This window comes from Gracilinanus agilis, chromosome 4 (assembly GCF_016433145.1).
Source record: "Gracilinanus agilis isolate LMUSP501 chromosome 4, AgileGrace, whole genome shotgun sequence".
NCBI lineage: Eukaryota > Metazoa > Chordata > Mammalia > Didelphimorphia > Didelphidae > Gracilinanus > Gracilinanus agilis.
This window is the reverse complement of record NC_058133.1, coordinates 160,673,916-160,691,872: the sequence shown is the minus strand read 5'-3', so window position 1 is coordinate 160,691,872 and position 17,957 is coordinate 160,673,916.

The window sequence follows — 17,957 nt, the reverse complement described above, 5'->3', positions numbered from 1 at the left end:
ATATATATATATCAATCAAGACATATATATATGTCTTGATTGATGACATATGAAGAAACCAATGGAAATGCATGTCTACTACAGGGGGGTTGGGGGAATTGGGGAGGAGAGAGTAAGAACATGAATCATGTAACCATGGAAAAATTTTTCTAAAAATAATAAAATTTAAAAAAGAATATAGGGAAGGCATTAGCAGTTGGGAAAAGATGAATCAGGAAAAGATTCATAAAGGATGAAAATTTCTAATGTTTCGTGTGTTATGGACTTTGTTGACAATCTGGTTTATCTAAGAATAGTGTTTTTAAATCCATAAAAATATAAAAATATAGGAGAAATCCCTGATTTGGAGAACCACTTACCTAAAATTAAAGTTTAAAGATGACAGATTACAGACTCCTTTTGAAGTGCTGTGCTTGAGCTATATTTTGAGGAAGAAGGGAATTCTATAAGTTAGGGTGAGGAGGGGCTACGCTACAGGCACAAGGTATAGCCAGTGGAAAGACATGAACAGAAGATGAAAATGAAGATAAAGGTTAGTTTTGCTGCATCATAATGGAATGGAAGGTAAGTAAATACAATGGACCTTAATAGTTAGACTGGAGCAAAGTTACAAAGGTCTTTAAAAGTTAAACAAGTTTGAACATTGAGACAATATTGAGACGCTGAATTTTAATGAGTAGGAGAATTATATGCAGAATTTTTAACTCAAGGGAAATCAGTTGGGTAAGTGTAAGACCCAAGTGAGGAGAGACTTGAGACAGGGAGAACAAATAATGAGGCCTTTGTAATAAGAAGGCATGAAGTAATGAAAACCAGAAATAAAGTAGTGGCTATGAGAGTGTAAAGAATGGGTGGGATACAAAAGAGGTTATGGGTTAGAAATAGCAAGATTTGGTAAGTGGATATATATACACACACACACACACACACACACACACACACACACACACACACACACACACACANACACACACACACACACACACACACACACACACACACACACACACACACACACACACATATATATAAAGGTAAATAGGGAGGGGATGAAAGCTGAAGGAAAAGGGGAAGGGAGAAAGAGCAGAAAGGGGAAAAATACAGGTAAGGGGCTTATGATGATGAGAAGCTATCAGAAACAATTCCATGACTGAATGAGAAAATTACAATTGGGGCCCCTATTGGGAACAAAAAGGAACAAATAGCTTTAAAATATGAGGTACCAAAAACCCCAATTTGTACTATGTTAAAAATGGAGAAGTAGATTAGTGGAAAATATTAGGTACAGAATATAGAAGCAAATAAGGAGAGTTAATCTAGTGTTTGATAAATCCCCAAGTCTCAAATATTTAGGCAAGAACTCCTATTTGACAAAAACTTGGGAAAAACTGGAAAGCAGTAGCAATTAGTAGCATACTAACATCTCATATTCATCAAAATAACCTCAAAATCAGTGCATGATGAAAGAGTGATATCATATGCAAATTAGTACAGGTTAGATCAATGGATAGGAGAAGAGTTCTTAACCAAATAAAAGGTAGAAACATTCAAAGGAGGTTTTTTTTTTTTAAACCCTTGTACTTCCGTGTATTGTCTTATAGGCGGAAGATTGGTAAGGGTGGGCAATGGGGGTCAAGTGACTTGCCCAGGGTCACACAGCTGGGAAGTGGCTGAGGCCGGGTTTGAACCTAGGACCTCCTGTCTCCAGGCCTGACTCTCACTCCACTGAGCTACCCAGCTGCCCCTCAAAGGAGGTTTTAAAAAATAACATTGATTAATGATTATTTAAAATTAATTTTTTTACACAAATAAAATAAAAATTAGAAGGAAAGGAGAAAACTGGGGAAAATCTTCACAGTATTTTTTTATAAAGTCTCATTTTAAAAATTCATTGTTAAGTCAAATTTATAAGAATAAGGCCCAACACCTCCCTTGACAAATGGTGAAAGGATATAAATAGGCTATTTTCAGAAGAAGAAATTGAAGAGATCAAGTCATGAAAAAAGGCTGTAAATCACTAAAAATTATTTTAAAAAAAACAAATTAACTAAACCCTGAGGAACCATCTAATTTTTTTAGATTACAATCTATATAGTAAAATAATTATTATAAAGATAATCAATGTTGAAAGACCAAGTAACTGTGATCAACATGACCCACCAGAATTCAAAGACCTCACAATGAAACATGCTATACTCCTCTATATAGAGAAGTGATGGACTCAGTTCAAACTGGAGCAATTTTTCCCTTAATTTATTTTTCTTAATGGGGAGTGGGGATTACTAATGAAGAAGAATGTTTTGGAAGACTATAAAAATTTATAATAGGTTTTGCTTTTCTTGTTTTCTCATAGGGAAGAGGATGGGTTAGGGCAGTGATGGCAAACCTATGACACGCATGTCAGCACTGATATGCATAGTCATTTTCAATGACACACGGCCGCATGCAGCCACATACAGAGAAGTATGGGGCCGCATGCCAGGGATGAAACATTTGCTGTAGGGTAGTGTAGACACTTTGTGCACTATAGATGACAATTCTACCTATATTAATTTACTTATTTTGGCTTATTAAATACAGTTATATATTACAATTATACTTTTTTGTTATTTAAATTATAAATATTGCAGAATTATGTTTTTTTCTCGAAGCAACACACCACTGAATTATGCTCGGTTTTTTGACGAATTTTGACACAGCAAGCTCAAAATGTTGCCCATCTCTGGGTTGGGGAAAGGAGAGAATTTTTTTTTAATTTTAAAAGGATAAAAACCTCTTAGTACTTTAATTATTTTTTAAAAGGTAACACTTATTTTTGAGAGGTAATACTATAATCCAAGTCCTTGTAAGTAGTGACTCATTTTTAGTATCCTCAAAAAATCATGTAGTCCTAGGTTTTGTTAGGAACAAAATGCAAGCAACAAAGTACCTCAAATTGTTATTTGATTCCATGTCATGAAAAGTATCTGTTGTACTGGTTATATAGAGTTACCTAGTAATTTATGTTTCCTTTGGAATGGACACTTCTTGGGGAAAGGTACTATGTTTATATTCCCTTGGATCCTCAGTATATAGAACTATGGCTGACAGTAAGTACTTAATTGAATGCTTGTTAACTGATGAATATCAATATTTTTGTGCACCTCTATGATATTAACATTTTTATGAATCAAGTCTAAGAAATAATTGGTTTTTCCATGTTTTGGTGTTATTATATCTCTTATAACTAACCATACCTCCTATTATATTCATAATTCCATTATATTCTTGAGCTTAGTCAAGTAAGAAAGGAAAACAGAATTTCTGCCCTTTCAAATTTTACAAGCTAATGGAAAATACAAGGTTTAAATGTAGGAAGTAATAAAAAAAAAGATAATTCTTATCAATAAACTGCAATTTCTTAAATCCCTAGTGAATGCACCAAGCTAAATATTCAGGATGATGCAAATTATTCTAAAATAATTATTTTTCTGCAGAGATGAGGCAGAATACAAAGAAACATAAACATAAGATGAATGCAAAAACAATGAATATTATTACTCTTCAATGCAGTTTCATTGACAAGATACTCTATCTCTAAGCTCTGGGCATTTTCTCAAGCTGTCCCCAATGCCTGGAATGTTCTTTCTCCTCAGATCTACCTACTAATTTCCCTGGCTTTCTTTAAGTCCAAATTAAAATACTATCTTTCATTGGAAGCCCTCCCAATCTCTTTTAATTGTAATGTCTTCCTTCTGTTAATTATTTCCTATTTATACTATATGTAGCATGTTTTGTATATATTTGTTTGCATGTTGCCTTCCTCATTAGATTGTAAACTCCTTTAGGGCAGGGACTGTCTTTTGTCTCATTCTTTTTGTATCTTCAGCACTTAGCCCAGAGCCGGACACATAGTAAGTGTTTAAAAAATATTTATTGATTATTTTCTGTGGTCACTTAAAATATAAGAAAAACAAATCCTGCAAAAAAATAGCAGGATCTAGGCCAAGGGTACCCAATCTGTCCAGGTGATTATGAACCTCCAGTTATCTTAAGTTGAAGTATCTTCTGGCCAGTCTCTCGACTTCTTGGAAATCAAGGAAATCAAATACCAGTTAGAAATAGTTATATGGCCAAGAAGTCTATCTACCAAGGAAAGGATATAGCAATTTGTTATCTCAAAGTTCAAATAGGCTGGGAATATGAGTGGGGATTCAATTATATCTGCCAGCTACTTACTGTGTCTCCAGGTGTTTTTGTTGTGGGAAAGAAAATCACCAGCTTATAATGCCAGATGTATGCCCTTTAGAATTATCTTGCCAGAATTCATGTAGTGTCATATATTCCTGTCAACATCTGTTTATTGGGGAGGGGGAAACAAGGAACAGACTTACATTGCAAAGCTTCAGAAGATGAACAGAACAGATCCTCAACATACGCAAAAATGATTAAATGTAGAAAATTAGTAAACAGAGACTTGCAAGAAGTTTTCAGGAATCAGCTGAATTATTATTAAGGCTTTGTTTTCATAAAGTTGAATTATACCTAAACAACATAGCATGTATATAGCATAGGAAGGCAAAGAATTTGGCAAGTAAATTCCTTCCAGCTGTAGTTTCTATGAAGTAAATTGTATCTCCACTAGTTCTCTTCAAAGTGTTTAAGTTCCCATTGGTTTTGAAATGAGCTGGCATCATCAGTGAAGAGTAGCTGATTCTGGTGGAGAACATTCTCTCCTAGCATCAGGGGACCCACTCTGTGACAAACTGTCAAGCTGCATCTGGAACTTCAATCACAGGAATATGGAAACTATTAAAGCAGGCAAAGTAGTTGGCTCCCAAAAAGGAATAAGTGGGAAGCTGCAACAGGTGGATAAATCAAATTGTTTCCAGGCTCGATAGCAGGGACTGCCAAATGACAGGGTAATGTGGATGGTGCCAGACCTATTGGCCAAAAGAGAATATTCAGTAGCCAACTTCTAAGCCAAAAGGACACTGGCATGTTAATCTTCACTGCGCCTTATCAAGGAATACTGAAGATTTAGCATGAAATGCAGAATATGCATGACAGAGTTAAAGACAAGCTTACTCCATAAAACTCTCCTCATAAACAGCATATATTCTGGATGAACTTTGCATTAATGCACCATAGCAAAGCTAACAAGGTGTATATTTGAGATAGAGAGGAAAATAAGGGAAATCTTTGCTATCTGAGAGAGATGATTTTTAGGGAATTTATAATTTTTTAAAAGACATTATGATAAGATATCCTCAATGGAATATACCAAAGGAAGCAAAACATAACTTCTTCTCCATACTTTTAAAAGCTCCCTTAGGAGTGGTGCTGATATGTGTCCAAGTGAATATTCATATATGCTTCATACTTAAATTCAAATCAATGAACATTTATCAAGCACTTACTATGTACAATGTCATGTGCCACATAGCAAAAAGATAAAGATGAAAAATAAAATCAGTCTCTGGCCATGAAGGCTTATAAATTGAATATAAGATATATGGCATGTGTATGAGTATTATGTAAAATGTAATAATAGCATGAGAAAGATATAAGCCACAAGCTTTAAGAAATTCCAGGAAAGAGAAACCATTGTCTTCAGGAGTGAAAATTAGGGATTGCTGAACAGAGGAGTACCTGAGTAGAACCTCTCAGAAAAAATGAATTGCAACATTGTTTTTTAATCAAGAGTGAGAGGATTTGATGTTTTGATCATAAAAATATTCTTTATTTGACCCTGAAGTTGTTCTTATTAAGTTAGCTTTAGGTACACCCATTTGAAGTTCTATATCCAACTGGGTGGAGGGGGTGTGTGTAGTGAATTATTCTGCAGAATTCAAACAACCATAATATCAATGTCAATTGAATTGAGGAAGGACTGTTCATTGCCCCTCCTCTCAACCTCCCTCCATGGAATAAGATTGCAATTACTTATTTGCAACTACATTCCTTTCTCCAATTAAATACTATGTAAATTTAATCATTTTGATTGATATAAAAATTAACTCAGTTATAAGTAGTGTCCTGTTTTTTTTTTGTTTTTTTTTTTCTCGAGTAAAATATACCTTTTTTGCCTTCCTTTCCAAGGAGAAAAATATCTTTGCCAGTTTCTCACTGAAACTTTAAAACCAACCACAATGTGAGCATATTACCAATAGCATTAATGTATTACAGCATGGTAATTATGTTCCATTATGTAAGTAAAGCCCTGGTGCATTCTTCCATACACACAGATCCTAGTCTCCTCCTTCATATGATTCACAGTTCATTCATCTCATCTTTTGAAGTGGCACTACACCACAGCTGTTCAGAATATAAACTTCCCTGAATTGCAAACAGAACAATCCAGTTTCATCATCTTCACATCAGAAGCATCCAGGCCATTTAAGAGGGGGTAACTATTTCTCCCAGTGACAAAGATTCATAGGCTAGTACAACATGTCCATTGCTGGTGGGAGAAGAAGGAAGGGAATTATATATATTTTAGTTAGAATAATTTCATAAAAATGAAGAGTTTTTAAATAGAAATCTGAAATAAATTCATACCTGCAATTATCTAAACAAGCTAGTTAATATTTATCCATTAATTTTCTCTCTACTCAAACTATTTTTTTGATTTAAATAATCCTATAAGTGATAATTTTAGTGTATTATTTTTTTAGTCACTTTCCCAACAGAACACAGAATGGCAGAGCAGCTAGAAAAGGCTAGTCTCAGAAAGACTTGTTGTGTTCAAGTTCTGCCTCTGACACCCATTGGCTGTGTAGCCCTAAGTAAGAGATCAAGCTTCTTAGTGCCTTTAAGCTGTAAAGAGAGTCCTAACCTTCATTGGAACAAGGAATTTCCATCCCTGGATGTCGCCCTTATGAATGAAATTACAGCTCCAGTCCCTATCCCTATTTTATCTTCAACAGGTTTCCTGTTAATACCTCAGTATTATACAACAAGCACATACACTGAACACCCTCTAACATGGTTCCTTCCTTAGACCTTGTATAACTCAAAAGCAAAAGATCAAACAAGGTTTATCTGCATGTGCAAATCCCTGTTGCAGTGAGTTTTTGAAGAAGCCTCAAGAAATCATATCTTAGAAGTAATTGGTGGAGTAGAGATTTTGGAAGGGGAAAGAATTAACAGTGGCGTATTTTCTAAACTATATATTTTTAAATTACCTTTAAAGGTTAATACAAAGATGTTACTTACATAAGACTCTCAATCTTCCTTCAAGTAATTCTTATGCAAACCAAAATACAGTGATATTAAAAAAAAACTTTATTTCCACACTTAACTTTTCAAGTACACAACTCTTCTAAGTTCAAGCCCAATTCTTTATTGTATGAAGTAAAATAAATAAAATGTTTAATTCAATCTATCATGTTAGGCTAATTGTCATCACATTCCATTTTAAAGAATCCTTCAGATATTAATAGGAAAAGCATATTGACAGTCTTTATATAAAAGAAAAATACTTTGGATCAGAAAGATGGATAAAAATCTATGAATGCATGTTCTATTTGACAAATTTTTAAATGAAAGTAGCCATAGCAAAAATAAATTCTATTCTATAAAAATGATCATCTTTTGTGCCAATATCTTGAGAAAAATATTTTAAACAAATTTAAATTAAGGTACATTATTCCGTGTATAACGAAGTTCTTAATATTTTCTGTGAAAGATTAGATAATGCAGCCAAAAATAAGATGTCAGAACACACATGTACATATACACAGAGAAGAGTCAATGACACAGGCATTCTCTGGGTGCATTTATAACTAGCAATACCAGTTCCCATCCAAGGGGGTGCCCCCCCAACCTTGTACATACAACAACATATTTGGAAGAAATCCTGTCAAGTCTTTACGTTAGTTACATTACCACAATAGACATGCATGTTCTCTTTGAAATCTGAGCTCAAATTCACACTTTCTGGAGTGAACATTATTATTCATCAGAGGCTTTATCTAAAGTAAATACTTGGACTCTGTTTTAAGCACTGGCAATGTTGATCCATGTTAATTCGTCGTAACACTCTGCCTACTGAAATCTTTGGGGGCTCACTTATTCAAATGCAGTCTAAAAAGGGACTCGTAAATTTTTGACCACTCACGAAAATATGTATAGATTTCTGGAATTATGAAGAAAAAAGATAAAAAGTCCTGTTTGAACTAGAACTGAGCCACCAATCGAACCACTATGAAAACATACGTTAAAAAGCTTCATTGTTCTCAACAACACAACTGCCATGATATATATAGCATTCTCTAAGCTATAGCAAGAATCAGCAGCACTCGTGACAAAGAAGACACACAGAGAGAAATATTTCTTTGTACCCCACCACAATAGTTTAAACAATGAATACCAATAAATGAATCATTACATCCTTAAGAATTTTCTGTATTGGACACATTTCCCAAGTCCTTAGTTTCCCTTAACATTTCCAGTCTGCAAGCAGCAGAAGAGTTAAAACATTCACGGGCACATACATAATCTAAACAGGCTCACATTTCCAACATGCACACCCTACTAAGTATACAAGAGAATTCTATTACATAAGTCAAGTCCCCCTCTTCTACGTAGCTAAAGAAAGGAAGAGAGAAAGAAAAAACAGTCCAGTTAACTAACGTTCCTAAAATGAATCAAGTGGGGGAACTGATGGTGCTGGTTAAGAAATAGGCATGTAGTTCAGCAGCTGTTCCGCAAGTTTGGATGACTCCTTGCCCGGACTGTAAAGAAGCGCGCAGAGCTGCGTACCTCCACCTAGGTGTTGCTTAAGACTCAGATCTTGATTCTCCCCCTAACCCCCGAAACGCAAACGAATGAAAATCACACACTGGAAAATTGTGCTGGTCGTAGCTCTGCCCCAATTTAACCACGGGGCAGATAAAAGGCAAAATTAAGAAGAGATAAGAGTTCAAATCGCCTAGGCACCATGTCCTTCCAAGTCTGAAGTCTGTCACTAGGAAGAAAGGAAACAACCCAATCTGCATCGTGGGGAGCCCCCAGCTCCAGTTCGCCATCTAACTCAGTCTTTTCGAGGTACCTCACTGTCACAAAGGCAATCCCCTCACTCTGTCCCCCATTTCCATCTCCACCCTATTATGCGCTGTCCCGGTGCAAGTAGTTCGAGGAGGAGAAATGGGGCAATCTTTCCCCTCCCCCCCCCACTCCCATTATCCACAGTTCTGTTGTTTCAACTACAGAGAAGAAAGACCTTTCCTACCTCAGCTGAAAACTTTTATTTCACCCTCCAGATAACAAGGCGCAAAGGCAAGATGGTTCAGTTAACTCGGGCACCACCCTTTCCCCAGAGCCCCGGGAGCTTGGCTCCTTCCTTACCTGGTGGCAGGGACCTCAGGGCGCTTCAGGTACCTCCGCCTGTTCCGGACCTTTCCAATGCCCTCGACAAGGTGTCTGGACTCGTCACCTCACTTTGCGCCTCCTCCTCCCGCCCGAGGCAGGGTCAGCGAGCAAATGACCTAGGACCAAGATGTCCAAGCCAGATTCAAGCTTTGCTGATTCCGGTTCATGATCCCAACCTGAAGCTCTGTAGGCTCCTCGGGCGTAGACTAGGAGAAGAAGGGCAACTTGTCCCCCAGCCTGGGTGTGGGCTCTAGGACCAGCGAGCGCTCCCGAAGGCAGCGGCTGCCTCCGTGTCACATGCCGCCTTCTCCCGGGCAGAGGCACCTGTCCAAGCAGCCGCGCCGGCTCCGCGCTGCCACCACCGGGCTTCCTTTGGGATCCCTTCCCCGCAGCGCTTTTTTTGCCCTTTCTTATCGCACGGTCTTTTATCCCCCACTCCCTCTCTCTCCTCACCCCCTTTCTTTTTCTTTTCCTCCTCCTTAAATTTTCTTCCTCTTCTTTTCCCAAAGCAGGCACAAGACACTAGAAGTGGAAGAAGGGTCTTTTTCACCACCTACACGTCCACTCCCCACCAACTCTTACTTCGCCTAGGGGTGGCTGTTTTCCTCAATGCTACTCCCACTCCCTTCCTATTCTTTCTCCCCTTCTTCTTCTTCCTCCTTCTCCTCTTCTTTCTTTTCTTTCTGCAGCTGCTTTCCCTCAGCTCCCTCACTGCCTAGCACCGGTGTAATGCACTGGCTGCCTACTTGAGACCAAAACCTGTCCTGGCTACTGAGCATGCCCAGTTGCCCTAGTGGAACCACACTAACCTTCCATGTGCTGTGAGATTCCGCTTCTCCCTATTTTAGCGACCGCCTGGGAAGGAGATAAGGGAGGCTTTGAGAGTCCATCAAGTGGATATGCTTCTTAGAAGCAGGGAGAAAACTGGGAAAAGGAGAAGTGGGGCATTAACCATACCGAATCGCACCTGTGTCCATCTGATTTTCTCCTGGCTACTACATAGCATATGGCTTTTGCCAATTGTTTATAATATTGAGGAAATTGAAAAGTCTAGCATTTTATTTTTTGGTGGGGGGGCAATAACCTCGATTTTAGTCACAAAAATATTTTTCATTTGGGAATATAGAACCAAAATATCTCTTAATCTATAATTCATTAAGCAGTTGTAGAAGGCAAAGAATTAAACAACTTATGGGATAGTGGGGGGCAGAGAGAAAGCAGTAGAATTTTACTGAAAATATAATCCAAGTTCTGTTAATAGCTGTGAGATATCAGAAAAGTAACTAATATTTAAAGTTTCGATTATTTGTGAAATGAGTTTGTACTAAATTATCTCTACCATTACTTTTTAAGGTCATATTCTTTGATTCTGGGACTTGGGTTTTCCCTTTTTGGAACATATGCTCCAGGAAGGTAAGGTTGACAAACAGCCATGAAAATAACAGAACACATATGCATTTTCAAGCTGTAGGAACGTAGATTGTTGAAGATGTGCTGATAGAACTAGAAACCCAGAAATGGTGAGGACTCTGGAAATAGGACAAATTTATGAAAAAGCAATTGCAAATAGTTTTGGTAATAAACAAAAATAAAAACCGCTAAAGAAAATAATGTGGCAGCACAAGGAACTCTCTGATGAGTCCAAATTTTAAAAGGATATAGACAAAAGTAAGGTACAGGATCACATAAAAATGCAAGTATAACTTTTTTTTTATGAATCTAAGGAGCACATAAAAAGCTCTAAGGCAAGAGCTGAGATAAAACAAATTATAAAAACCAAAACAAGGGGCAGATTGATTGTACAATTGATAGATTACTAGACCTCAAGTCCAGCCCACCTAAGTTCAAATATGGTTTCAGATATTTTCCAGCTGTGTAACCCTAGGCAAGTAACTTGACCTTAATTGCCTAACCATTACTGCTCTTCTGTCTTAGAATTGATAATTATTCTAAGACAAAAGGTAAGGCCTCTTTTTAAAACTATTACATTTTATGTTATTTAGGTTTATTCAAAATAAGAAGATTAATAAGAAAGAAAGAGGTATGCTTTTTGGGAAATAGGATATAAAGAAAAGGAATTACCTAATTCTTGGTTTTTGACCCCATCTTCAAAAAGGCCAAAACAGATGAAATCAAAAGGGAATTGAGAGCAAAATAGGAGACAAATGAGTTGGAGGGTATCTTGGCTATTCTGAGTCATTTAATATTGTGTCTAGTCCCAGATAAAGTAAATACTAAAATACTTTTTAAAAATGCAAAAATGATTGAGAAATCATTATCAAACTGCTTTAACTGAGAAATCATTGAGTATTGGGAATATAGTAGATACTTTTATATGAGAATCATAATAGATTCCAGACTATCCAATTTATGACAAAATTTTAAAACATATCCACCTATCTGTAGCTACATTAGTGGTAACTATGTGACATGTAATTCAAAAATGGGGAAATAGCTGAAGACTTTCAAATGTAAGTATCCCTTCTTCACAGCCAAGAGCAGTACTGTCTATTTTATGAGTGACTTTGAAGGATTCCTTATATATTCCTGACATAGTCTACTCTCTTCCACATTGGTTATAATTGGACATTATTATTATTATATTTATATAATTATAATGTATATAATTAATGGTAAATATATTAATGATATATCATTGTATATAATCATCACATTATATAATGTCATTATTATTTGGTCATGTAGAACCAAATCTAAGCCTGAATTTTGATGTATGGCATATTCTATCAGGAAAACATAATGGTTTTATCCTGAGTTGAAGCAGGATAGGGAAATATGAACAATGTCTGATGGTATTCAGAATCCAAGTTAAATGTTCTTCCATCAAGTAATAAGTATCTTTTATGGTGGGAAAGAAGCACATATATAGTTTCTGGCAAGGACCCACTCAATAGTAATGAAAGTCATTGGCAGAGGACACACAATATTATCCTTCTGGAGATACTAAAAGTGAGCAAAGTTTGTAAACTATCAAGTGGTATATAAAAACAATACAAAGTGTACTATTGAAAATGTATATAGCTAAAGTTACATGCTGGGAGCTAAGATGGTGGAGTAAGGACATTTAGCTCAATCCAAACCCTCCAAACACACAGAAATAAAAAATAAAGTGCCTCAAAACAAAGGAAAGCAGGAGGAATATATTTCACTGGGCTAAAATGGAAAAATATTCCAGTGAGCACTGCATAGGCAGTTGGGGTGAGGGAGAGCATGAAGAGCCCACACTTAGAGTAGAAGTAAGATGCTGGAGCAAAATTTTTTATGTTACAGCCAAAACTAAAAAAGAGGTAGCATTCATGATCTCATACAAAGCAAAAGTAAAAACTGATCTAATTAAAAGAGATAAGGAAAGAAATTACATCTTGCTAAAATGCATCATAGACAACAAAATAATATCAATACCAAACATATATGCACAAAATGGCATAAAATCTAAATTCCTAAAGAAGAAGTTAAATGAATTATAGAAGGAAACAGACAAAGTTTTACTAGTGGGGGAGCTCAGCCTTCAGCTCTCAAAATTACATAAATGCAACCAAAAAGATAAATAAGAAAGAAGTTAAATATATAAATAAACCTTTAGGAAAGTTAAATATGATATAATAATGGAGACAATTTAATTGGAACAGAAAGAATATACCTTTTCTCATCAGTATATGGCATAGTCACAAAAACTGACCATATAATACAGCACAAAACCTCACCACCAAATGTAGAAAAGCACAAGTATTAAATGCATCCTTTTTAGACCACAATGCATTAAAATTACATTTAACAAAGGGCAACATAAAGAAAAATAAAAAAGTAATTTGAAACTAAATAATCATCCTAAAGAATGAATGAGTCAAAGAACAAATAAAAGAAACAATCAATAATTTCATTAAAGAGAATGATAAGAAGGAGAAAATATACCAAATTTTCTGGGACGCAGCCAAATCTATACTCAGGGGTAAATTTATGTCTTTAAATGCTTACACCAATAAAATAGAGCAGATCAATGAATTGATCATGCAACTAAAAATAACTAGAAAAGAACAAGTTAAAAATCTGCCGTTAAACACCTAATTTGAATTGCTGAAAATAAAAGAGAGATAAATAAGATTGAAGGTAGGAAGATTATTGAACTAATAAGACAAAGATAAGGTTTTATGGGGGGGAATAATCTAGGTAAACTATTGGTTAATTTGATTAAAAAGGGAAATTGATAGCCAAATTATTGGTATGAAAAATAAAAATGGCAAAATCACAACCAATGAAGAAGTCAAAGCAATTATAGGGAGTTATTTTTTCCAACTATATGTCAGTAAATCTGACAATTGAAGTGAAATAGATGAATATTTTTAAAAATATAAACTGCTCAGATTAACAAAATAGAAAATAAAATACTTAACCACATCAAAGAAAAAGAAATTGAACAAATCATCAAATAATTTTCTAAAAGAAAGACCCCAGGGCCAGATGGATTCACAAGTGAAATATATCAACATTCGAAGGACAATTCTTAACAATCCCTTTTGGAAAAATGGAAGGAATTCTTTCAAATCCTTTTATAACACAAATATGGTACTCATAGCTAAACCAGGAAGAGATAAAACAGAAAAAGAAAACTATAGACACTGTATCTAATGAATATAGATGCCAAAATTTTAAATTAAATACTCGCAAGAAGATTGTAACATTATATTAAAAGGATCATACTCTATGACTAGGTGGTTTTTATTCCAGAAGTGATGGTTCAATATTAGGAAAATCATCAACATAATTGACCATATCAACAAAAAAACAATAGAAACCAAATGATTATCTAAATGGATGTAGAAAAGGTTGTGACAAAACACATCTATTCCTTATATTAAAAAACAATAACATGAATAAAAAGAGCTTTCCCTAAAGAGATAAAGGGCTTCTAAGACCATCAGCAAGTATCTATAATGGGGATAAACTAGAATCCTTCTCATTAGGATAAGGTGCAAAACAAGGATACCCATTATGACCACTATTGTTTAATATTATACAAAATGCTGCAGCAATAAGAGAAAAATTAAAGAAATGAGACTAGGCAATGAGGAAACAAAACTATCACTCTTTGCAGATTATATGATGGTATGTATAGAGAACCCCAGAGAATCAATCAAAAAACTAATAGAAACAATGAACAACTTTAGCAAAGTTGCAGAATACAAAATAAATTGACATCATCCACATTTCTATTTACTACCAACGAAGTTCAACAGCAAGAGATAGAAAATGAAATTCCATTTAAAATAACTCTGGAAAATATAAAACATTGAGGAGTATACTTACCAAACAAACCCAACAAATATGTGAACACAATTATAAAACACTTCACACAAATAAAATCATATCTAAACAATTGGAAAATTATGAGTTGCTCATGGATGAGCTGAGCCAATATAATAAAAATGACAATGATGCCTAAATTAATTTACCTATTCAGTGGCATGCCAATCTAACTCAAAAATTATTTCATTGCACTAGAAAAAATAACAGAATTTATCTGGAAGAACAAAAAGTTGAGTATTAAGGAAATTAATTTTAAAAATGCAGATTTACCCACACCAGATGTCAAAAAAGTAGGCATGAATCAAAATCTCATATCACACATGAAGATAAAGTCAAAATGGATACTTATTCTAAAAATAAAGAGCAATACCATAAACAATTTGAGGAACTCAAAAAAAGTTACCTGTCAGACTAACAGATAAGAGAAGCATTTCTGGCCTGCAAGACATAAAAAATGAAATGAATAATTATGATTATATCAAATTTAAAAATTTCTGTACAAACAAAATCAATGCAACAAAGATTGGAAGGGAAGCAAAAATTTTGGAAAAAATGTTATAACAAGTGCCTCTTACAAATGCCTTATTTCTCAAATATATAGTTTAAGCTAATTTTTTTAAGAATGCAAAGCATTCCCAGTTGACAAATAGTAAAAGGATGTGGAGAAGCAATTCTCAGAGGAAGAAATTAAAACTACTTATAGTCATATGAAAAAATGCTCCAAGTCACTATTGATAGAGATATGCAAATGCAAAATAAACAACTCTGCTGTAGCACCTCAAACCTATCAGATTAGCTAATATAACCAAAAAAGGACTATGATAAATGTTTGAGGGGCTGTGGGAAAACTGGGACACTAATTCACTGTTGATGAATTGATATAATCAACAATACCACTACAGGTTCTATATCCCAAAGAGATCAACGAATAGGGGGAAAGAACCTACTTGTATAAAAATATATTTGCACCTCTTTTTATAGTAGCTAAGAATTAGAAACTGAGGTTGTTCAAAAATTTGGGAATGGCTGAAAAAATAGTGGTATATGGTTATAACGGAAAACTATTGTGCCAGATGAATAGGATGAGTTCAGAAAAAAACAAACAAACTGAAAATACTTATAGCAACCAATTCAAAGTGAAGTGAGCAGAACCAGCAAAACCTGTGTTTACATTTCCATAAATTTGTATGATGATCAACTGTGAAGGAGTAAACTATTATCAACAAAACAAGATTCCAAAACAACCCCAAGGGATTCATGCTAAAAAAAATGCTATTTATAGCCAAAGAAGAAACTATTGGATTCTGATTGCAGATCAAAGTATGTCACCCTTCATTTTATTTCCTTCATGAGTTTGTTTTATGTGATATGTGCCCTTAGTCACTACATGGGAAATATAGAAATATGTATTGCAGAAAAGCAATGTTATAACCTATATGAGACTATTTACCACCTCAAGGAAGGAGGGAGAGAATCTGAAAAATATCATAAAACAATTGTCAAAAATTTTTTCACATGCAATTGAAAAAAATTAGTAAAAAAGAATAAAATGTACACATATCAAATATCTATAATTGCTACCTTTCCTAGAAGTAATCTTTCCCTGAAAGTCAAAATTGTTACTTAATTACTTCCTCATTATTTCAGTTACAGTACAAAAAGCTTTATGTTGTATCAGTAATGAATTGAGCCTTTTCTTTTTGTTTAAAAATGTATTTATTTTATTTTAGATACATTTTTGTTCTGTCCTTCCCAGTGCCTCTCTCACTAAACAATAAAAAAATGAAAAACAAAATTCTCATCATAAACATAGTCCAATAAAACAAATAACCACATTGGCCATGCTGAAAAATGTAGGTCTTATTCTGCATTTTTAGGTCCATCACTTCTTTGGAAAATTTGTCTCTAAGTCTCTATTCCAGCCAACATTCAACTTCAACTCTCCTTTCCATTTTGTACTACAATAAATATTTTTATATCATTCACTCATTGTTTCATAAGTAACAACTAGGTTATAAACTCTTTTTAGTTAGGGTCAGAATCTCTGGTCCTCACATTATTTCTGACAATCTTTATATCTATATCTGTATGTATATATAGATATAGATATTGATTTTACTACTGGATAGATCTTCATAAAAGTGGTTTTTAACTGACCATTTCCTTCTCAAACAAGTTAAATAAATCCCATTAACTACAGAATAAAGTCTCTTTTTTAATGTAATATTTACAACCACTCATTATTCGGTCTTTCCAACCTTCCCAATCTTATGTCCTGCTACTCTCTTCATGTTTCCATTTTATTCCTAGCACTGCCACCAGACCCAACCAAATTAGCATATCCTGCTTCTCTATTGGTAGTACTATACTTTTTTGGACCCTTGGAAAGCTCCTTAACCACTCTGGGCCTCTGTTTCTACATATGGAAATGAGGGGACATAATTTTATATCCCCTTCTAATTTTAAATTATGAAATATAATATAATCTCAAGCAATATCATTAAATTGTTATTAATTAAAATTATATACCAGCCACTGTGCTGAACTATGGGGATACAAACAAAAGTAAAACACTCTATTTTCAAAGAATACACAATCAAATGGAGAAGATAGGAAACAAATATGTGCAAACACATTATCCATAAAATAAATGAGAAATAATTAAAAGGGAGGAGGCACTAAAATTAAAAGGAATTGAAAAAGGCTTTCTGTTAAAGAAAACATTTTAGTCAGAATTGAAAGAAAGCTAGGGACTCTGATAAAAATAAAAGGAAACCATTCCAGGAATGGGAGACAGCCAGAAAAAGTGCCCAGAGCCAAGGGAATATTTTATTCAGACAATACCAAGGGGGCAATGTCTTTGGATTCAAGAGTAAGTGGCAGGGAGCAAACTATTAAACGTCTTGAAAGGTAGAAGTGGACTAGGTTATAAAGGGCTTTAAGTCTCAAATAGAGGGTGTTGTATTTGATCCTAGAGGCTATAAGGAGCCACTGGAATTTATTGAGTGGGGTGGGGGAGACATATTCAAACCTGTATTTTACAAAATCACTGTAGTGGCTGAATGTAGAATGGATTGGAGTGGGAAGAGACTTGATGGAGGAAGATCCATCTTATTGCAATAGTACAGGAATGATGCAATGAGTGCTTGCACTAGACTGGTGGCAGTGTCAGAGAACAGAAGGCAGAATAATTGAGAGATGTTACAATGGTGAAATTGGAAGGCATTGGCAACAGATTGGATATGGGGGATATGAGAGAGAGAGAGAGAGAGAGAGAG